The sequence below is a fragment of the Ursus maritimus genome, unplaced genomic scaffold (genome assembly GCF_017311325.1).
Source record: "Ursus maritimus isolate PB19 unplaced genomic scaffold, ASM1731132v1 scaffold_8, whole genome shotgun sequence".
NCBI lineage: Eukaryota > Metazoa > Chordata > Mammalia > Carnivora > Ursidae > Ursus > Ursus maritimus.
This window is the reverse complement of record NW_024426996.1, coordinates 57,319,966-57,328,941: the sequence shown is the minus strand read 5'-3', so window position 1 is coordinate 57,328,941 and position 8,976 is coordinate 57,319,966.

The window sequence follows — 8,976 nt, the reverse complement described above, 5'->3', positions numbered from 1 at the left end:
GAAGGAAGAGGAAAATCTACCTTCGAAGCATCTTACATGCTTGGCACATTTGGGGAATAGGAGGAATCCAGTGGGGGATGAAAGAAGATAGTGTTGTGGTAAAGATTCTCTCCTTGAGCAAACTCCAACCAGGCTCCTCTGAGCCATCTTCCCTAATGGGCCTCAACTTCAGCCCATTAAGACTTGAACAAACATAGAGTCTCCAACAGTTCAAAGACACATCTCTAGGATAATTCTAGCCTAATTTAAAATTCCTCCCTAAGAAAATTCAGGGCTCCCAAAATAATTTACTGTTTTGTCCTAGCCAAGACCGGATGTTAGGTGGCAGGACAGGAACCTACCTCTTGTAAGTGCCAGTGAGCAAACCTAGATGGGTTTCACATGTACCCTCCTTCCCATTTTTTTGTAACTTTTGTGCCCCAACTCTTAATTACTCCTCTTTATGCCCCCATTTTCCCTTTAAAATGCCAGTCACCTCTGCACAGATTAGAATGGGGCTTAGAGTTCTTTGCCTATTTTTAATAGTTAACTAAATAAATTGTGCTTTTGCCAGTTTATCTTTGATAGAAGCAGGACACAAAATAAGAGATAGCAGACAGGGTCCTGGTTACACTGAAGCTTGTAATTGATGATAAAAACACTGAATTTTACTTAGAGTGAGGTAAGAATCCATTAGAGGTATTGAGCTAAGAAGAGGAAATGATGTCATGTTTTCAAAGAAACTCTCTAACTGCTACATGGAGAAACACCTGCAGATGGGCAAGGGGAAAGTTGGGAAGACCAGTTAGGAAGGCGGGTCAGTAGTCCCAGCAAGAGATGATGGTGGATTGGTCTAAGTTAGTAGTAGTGAAGAAAATGTGAAATAATATATTCAGATAGCTCTAGCTGGATTTGCTAATGCATTGTGGAGTTAGATTTTAATATGTAAGGATTATTTATATGCATAAGGAAAAGTAAATTATGATTTTACACTCTGCTCAGATATCTGTGTCAAATTTATAAATGATGATGATGTCTTTCCAAAATAATTATTCTGTGGAAGAAAAGACATTATTAGGTAATTAGAAAAATCAGATATATGATATATATTTCCCACTTGATTTTTTCCACATCATTCAAAAGTGCTAAGTAATGAAGATAGACAAATTCAGGAGACTAATTAGCAGATGATAATGAAAGGACAATATTGTTGAGGGCTCTTATATAGGATGTCCTATTCTGTTCCCAAAGAAACTTGTGTTTTTTCCAGACATTAAAAAAAGTAATATGATTTGAAGAGACATGCATGTTTTCACAAAATATCTTTATCTGGAAAACAAACTCAAGTCAGTTTTATTATCAACTGGAAATTAGGTTTCTAGTTTTGTAGTCAGAGCTGTGGAAAGTACAACAAAAAACTAAAGTGTCCGGGATCTTCTTAAAAGATCATTCATGGCAAAAAAAAAAAAAAAAAAAAAAAAAAAAAAAAAAAGCTTTAATTATCTGTAGTGTATAATAAACGTCATCCTAAATTTTATTAAGTAGCATGCATTTATGATGATTTTCCAGGCACTACGAATAATTATGCATTTTCTTTCATCCATCCACCCATCCAATATTATCTAATGACCATGGAAATTTGCTTAATGTATTTCTCAACTTTGCAGTGGAAAAGTCATACATCCGAAACTTAGGTAGGGAATGGTTTGAAATGACATGTTCTATTTATATTTAAATAATTGAAAAACTATTATTTTTATAATGCAAAATAAAAAAAGAAGAATTGTCAAAAATGTGTTTCAAATGCTTAATTGAAAGTCTGTGAATGCATACTAACGAAGAAGAAGTTTCTTTAGGAAAGTTAAGTGTGGGAGTGTGTGATTTTCATTCTTATTCAAAAAGCAGAGACTTCTAAGGATCCATTTACTTGACAACAGATGGGCCTGAGTTGAAATACTGTTTTTATCATTTGTAAGTTCTGTCACATTAGGCATATTATGTGACTTTTCTGGACCTCAGTTTTCTCAACTCTGAAATGGAATCAATAATATTAATGGCATGAGATTCTTACAAGAATTTAATGTGATAATTGATGGCTTTCCAAATTTCATTGGAAACTTATAACTCAGTAAATATAAATATGCAGACATTCTTTTTTTTGGTGTTAAGGCAGTTTTCTGTCTAGTACTTTTAACAAAAAATAAATAACAAATTAGTTTTTCTAATAGATGCATTACTGCAGCTATGGCCTAATTGTTTTTTGGTTTAAAAGCAGCCTTCCTTTCACATATCTTGGTAGACATGAAACTCAGTAAAATGATATCAAGCAAAAGACAAAAAATATAAGACAATACATTCATTTACCAAAAGTTTATTCTTCTATTGGGTTTCCGGTACTGGATTTGTTGCTAGACAGACAATGATATATAGATGTAAAACAAACTTTCTCCATGACCGTCAAGGTCATTGGAAGGACGCATTTGGCAGCACAGTATTATTTATTTTTATGACTTGTTTTCTTCTATATGTTTCTTCAAAGTGCTATCGAGGCCAGTGGAGAAGCTCCCTACAGAATCTTGCCTGGAATTCTCACATGTGCCCAACAGAAGAGTCAGAGTATGACTGGCTGTTACATAAAATGCAGATGTCACGATTCAGTGTTGGCCAAAAGAAGCAACAACACTTAAAGGATTTCAATAGCAACCTATTATCCCAGAGAGCTTTATCATGTTTTCCAGATCACACTCCCAATCTCCTACTGCTAGGGGAAGCTTGTCACCTTTTTTGGAGTAGAGATATATGAAGTGGAGCTTCTTCTCACATGCCCATTTGCCATCTGTAGCTCTTTTTTGATGAGGTGTCTGTTAAGGTCTTTGCTCCATTTTTAAATCAGATTTTGGGTTTTTGTTTTGTTTTTTTATTGATTTTTAAGAGTACCTCATATATTTTGGATAATGGTCTTTTATCAGATGTGTCTTTTGCAAGCATTTTTTTCCCTGTCTGTGGCTTGTCTTATTCTCTTGACATTTTCTTTCACATACTTTTTAATTTTAATAATTGTTTATCAATTGTTTCTCTCATAGATCATGCCTTTGGTATGACTTGAAAAAGTCATACCCAAAATCATCTAGGTTTTCTCCTATGTGCTTTATAATTTTGAGTTTTACATTTAGGTCTATGATCAATTTTGAGTTAATTTTAGTGAAGGATATAAGGTCAGTGTCTAGATGATGACGACGATGATGATGATGGCATGTGGACATCCAGCTGTTCCAGCACCATTTTTGAAGATATTATCTTTGCTCTGTCATATTGCTTTTGCTCTTTTGTCAAAGATTAGCCGACTGTATTTATGGGGGTCTATTTCTTGGCTCTCTATTCTTTCCTATCCATCTTTGTGTATTCTTTCACCAATACCACCATATTTGATTACTGTAGCTTTATACTAAGTATTGATTTCAGATTATGTTAATCCTTTAAATTTGTTCTTCTTCAATATTGTGTTGGCAATTCCGTGTATTTCTTCTCTCCATAGAAGCTTAGAATCAGTTGGTTAATAACCACAAAATAACTGCTGGGATTTTTATTTTAATTAGTATTGTACTGAATCTATTGATGAAGTTGGGAAGAATTGTTGTTTTCCTATACTTGAACATGGAATCTCTATCCATTTATTTAGTTCTGTGATTTTGTTCATCAGTTTTGTACTTACATATATTTTGCTGGACTTATACCTAAGTATCTCATTTTGGGGATTTTAATGTAAATGGGATTTAATGTAAAAGTGTTTTTAATTTCAAATCCGTTTGTTTATTGCTGGTATATGGGAAAGTGATTGGCTTTTGTGTGTTAACTAGGACACAGCAAGGCTGCTCTATCACTAATTAGTTCCAGGAGTTTTTGGTTGTTTCTTTTCTATTTGCTACATAGATGATCAATCATCTATGAACAAAGACAGTTTTATGTGTTCTTTCCTTATTTATATACTATATTTCTTTTCATGTCTTAGTGCATTAGCTTGAATTTCCAGTACTGTATTGAAAAGGAATGGTAAGACAAGATGACAACAGCTTTCTCATTAAGACAATGTGTTGAATGACATCTATATTCATCTCGAGTCTCTGCTGTCGTTAATGACCCATACTTTAGTAAATATTGGCATGGTGAGAAAACACAAAATTTGTAGCTGGATAGTGCTACAGCCTGGATACTTTTGTCCCCCATCCCAAACTCATATGATGACTTCTAACACCCAAGGTGAAGGTATTGGGAGGTGGGGATCTCTGAGAGGTGATGGGATTAGAGGCCTTTTAAAAAGAGGCCCCAGAGAGTTTCCTTGTCTCCTCTACTATGTAAGGACAGAGTAAAAAGCCTGTCTTTACCAGACACTGAATCTGTTGGCACCTGTACTCTTTGATCTTAGACTTGGAGGTCTCCAGAACTGTGAGAAATAAATTTCTGTTGTTTGTAAACTACATAACCTGTGCTCCTCTATTGTAGCAGCCCAAACTTACTAAGACAGATCTTGATTCAAATTTAGATTCCACTGCTATTATTCCGAGACCTTGGGTAAGTTACTTAATTTTTCTATATCCTAGTGTTTTTTTCAAAATGCTGAACTAATATAACCACTTGAGAGTTATATGCATAATATATGCATTCAATAAAAAATAGCTAATGAATTATTATTTAAATCTTGGAAGTTGGAAGTCTCTCTTGAGTTACCGTGATTTTCTTTTTCTTTATAGTCTCTAAAAAGTATGGAAAGGAAGGAGTTAAAACAACCTAATATCTAAATTTGCTAACAGGCTGTTAAGACCTTTTACTGAATAGACTGCAAGCAAGTTGAGGGCAACAGCTATATTTGATTTACCTTGGTTTACGGAGCACCTAACACTGTCTGGATACCGTAAGTTCTCAAAGATGTTTATCAGATCAAGTAGGAATGAGCTTGCCTGAGTTTCATTACTTGGTCCCAGGACCCATTTCCAAAATTTTATAAAGAGCTGTGATTTTGAATCCTTACTTTCTCATATTAAGATGAAAATAAACCTGATATTTATCAGTCAGAGAGATCTTAAAAATGTACATCTAATATCGCTCTGCAATAGCTTTAAAATATTTCAATAACACCCTTTGACAGCATTTCATTTTAACTTACAAAAAGAAGAATCCTATGGAGGCTTGCAAGGTTCTACATCAGGAGTCAGCAAATGTTTTTTGTAAAAGGCCATCTACTAAACATGTTAGGCTTTGTGGGCCAGACAGTCTCTGCTTCAACTATGCAAGTCTCTTGTAGCATGAAAGCAACCGTATGGATACTATGTAAATAAACGAGCATGTCTGGTTCCAATAACATTTTATTTTTGAGCAATACAATTTGAATTTGTTAATGTTTTTCATGTGTCACAAAATATTATCTTTCTTCTGAGTGTGTTTTCAATTATTTTAAAATGTATAAACTGTGAAGAAAAGCTGTACAGAAAAACCTTTCCTAATCTCTCAAATGAAATTAGGTCTTCTTGTTATATCCTTCTTTGGCACTCTGTACTTTTTCCTTCATAGCACTTGTATCAGTGTATGGTTTTGGTTTGCTGATGTAATAATTTTTTTTAAAAAATGTATTTCTTCCTCCATTAACCTGAAAGTTCCCTAAGGGCAGGGTCTGGCTATTTAACTGAATATGACACAGTGTCTTCAATTTCCAGTTTAGCACTCAAGCACACTCGACAGTGAATGCAAATTTACTGAGGTATTTAATAGTTGTTTGTCAATGAAATGCTTGCCAAAAAATGGCTTATGGGTAAATACCTTAACTAGAAAAAATAGGAATGGAAAGAACATCAATTTCTAAAATAAAAAAAGTTAAGAGATGTTGAAACTGTGATTATCTGACATATTCAGACTTAATTGTCTTTACATTGACTAGTCACCAAACTAAAAGATCCACCATCTTTCCTCATTTGGTTCTGTGCCATATTGGCATGGCATTGAGTCATCATACTACATTTATTACATTTTTTTTCTGTGATACTCATAACTCCACATAACCCCCACCATTATGATGTCTATTTTATTTATGAAAGGATCAGAGGGGTTCAGTGCTTTGTCCAACATCAAACAGCTAGTTATGTGGCAGAGCTGAGGTTCAGCACCAACTGGGATTTTATTACCCAAATTGGTAATAATTTGACTACAAAATTAGAGACGATAATCACCTCATACCCTGTTTCTGTCCCTCTTCATCAGCTTGTGCTCTTCCTCAATTCTGTCAGCAACAAAATTTAACAAGGAATTTGGGACTTTCTGGTTCAGAATGATTAGCATAGACAAAAGAACTGAAAGAAGGCATGGGAAAGGTTACTGAATCTACTCCAAACGGTCCCTGTGGTAAGCCATGGGAGGAACACACGTGAACGCAAGGCTTTTCCATTTAAGTTACAAATCTTTTAGTCATAGAAAATCCCATAATTTCCAGCTTTCAACTGAGATATATGCATATTTGTACTACATTTTTTTTTAAAGTGTAGAAAACCAAGTCATTGTTTCTAAGCAAAGGCAGTAGTTAACATTTCAGACAGCAGGTTTCAATTTGCTTATCTGTGGAATTTTTAGATGCATCCCACTTGTAATCTGCAGCCAGATAGCAAAATTTATTAAGATAGCAAACCATATGAGACAAAAAAATAACTTAAGGATTTTAAGACTGCAATCTTATTGTAAAGAAGACCCAAAGAGCTATCAGGATGAAAGTTATAAGCACTGATAAAACTACTTGATTGAATGTTCTTATCCTTATAGATCTTTCACAAACTTGAGATGATATTTGTCATGAAGGATATTTTTGTTTGTGGTTGAAGATAAGGCAATTCAGGACTTTGTACATAATGTGCATGTAAATAACTACATGTATGTTTGCATGTGTGTCCCACCTTGACTTAATGTGATCCTTTCATACTGAGTTTTAGGTGTGTTAAAGGAACCTCTGGTAGACTGTTCTTTGCTTGAGATGCAGATGTCAGATGTGTGTGAAGAACGTAGTGGGTGAGATAGTGGTTGTGGTTATAAATGTCTTATTAGATTAAAGGGTATCCATAAGGCTTTGATGTGAAGGACAAATAATCAATCTGGGAAATAACTAGTCCTAAGGAGAGAGAAATATAGGCTAAATATAGTGGCTAAGTCATCAGTGGGCAAAATCAATTCTGAACACACACGGTGTTTGTCACTCACATGTACTCTACTTTCATGGGAGCTGCACCTGTATCTGCTTCAATAAATATGGGACATATATAAATGAATGAAAGCAAGTTAAAATGGGCAATTTCACACAACATGATAATTGTTTAACCGAAGAAAATTTAACCTAATACTCTCACTTCTGTTTGGAACACGGAATGGGTTAGTCCACTATACCACATTACTTGCTCTAATACTCAATAAAAACCAGGTTGCTATTACTTTTGTTTTAAATATGAAAACACCTATGGAATGGAGAGTATATGACTTGCCCAAAGTAAAACAACTAGTTAGTGACAGAGCTGGGTGTTAACCCTATATTGAGTTTGATTCCAGATACGAAGCATATATCCAACCAACATACTGAGAATGATTATCCCTGATGCCCCTATGTGTAGTTACAATCAGATCTGACAGGGGCATCAGATTAGGTAACAGCTTTAAGAACAGAGGACACTTCTAAACAGCAATAGCATTTATAAGAGGTTACAGTTCTCATCCCAAATACCAGCAACTGGTTTCTTAATATCCGGTTTTAATGACAGTCTTTGGACAACTTTCTATCTTTACAGACAGTGAAAGGCTTTGTAGTTTGTGCAGACGAAGACCATGTATGTTCAGAAGCCCATGTGAGACACACCTGAGGACTCCTAAAAATAATGAAGAAAATTTGAGTAGGCTTAGAACTGGTGTTATTCCACATTCCTTGTAATTTCATGGAAGAGAAAGGCTTTATTTCCTAATCATGTGTTATGTGACCCAAATGTTATTTATTTTGAGGAAATTCTAGACGAATCTAGCCTGGCTGCATTACTCCAGCTCATTAAAGGTGAAAGCACTCCTTGCTAGGTAACTTTTTTGGATCCCAGAGGTAATAATTATTGATACATATCATAAAATACAAGTCTTAGCATTCTGGCTGATATCCTCATGGCTTATATGCAGCTACCAGGCAGATATGGGACTTCCCTATATTTTAGTCTCCCCATCCTATTGATTATAACCCATGTATCTTTCTCATTACCTCCTTTCTTTCAGTCTCTCAAATTCAATGTAGGCAAATTCATGTATGAATATGAGGTAAGAAATATCAAAGTAAGGATGACTATAAGTATTTCTAAAACCACTCTCTTGCTTTTACAGAATAAGAAGCCTCTCCTTTTGTCTCAGTTTTGTTGCCCTGATTTCCCTATGGAAAGACACTTTTTTGGAAGTTATATTTAATTCTGTTATTTATGAGTCAAGAAAATAAAAACTTAGTTGTGTACACTCCTACTCATAATTAGCAATTCAGAAAAATTTATGTTGAATTTAACAAAAAGCCCAAATGGAACGAATTTAAGGTAAAGGGGAGCTTCATGGGAATGAAACTAGGGCATCTCTAGAAATTCAAAAAGAGCTTAACAGCTAAGCCCCTGGAAGTCAAGGACGAAGCCTAGAATGGAAATTTTTATTGCTCATCTTTACCCTCTATGGAAGTTAGTTTTTACTTTTTCTCCATGTCATAAAATATATTTGCTGACAGTTCCTGAACATGACATCTTACAATTTCAGTGGCAATAAAGAGAATGTTATGATTCCTTTTGAAATCTAAAAATCCCCAGGAAAATCTTTATTGGACAGGTTGGCTCAGGTGCTTACTATAGGACAAATCAACTGTTGACAATGGGTGGGATGATATTACACCAAATAGAAGTTCCCATGATCAATTCTGTGAAATTAGTAGTAGAGAGTGAACATTACTATAGGAAGGACCAA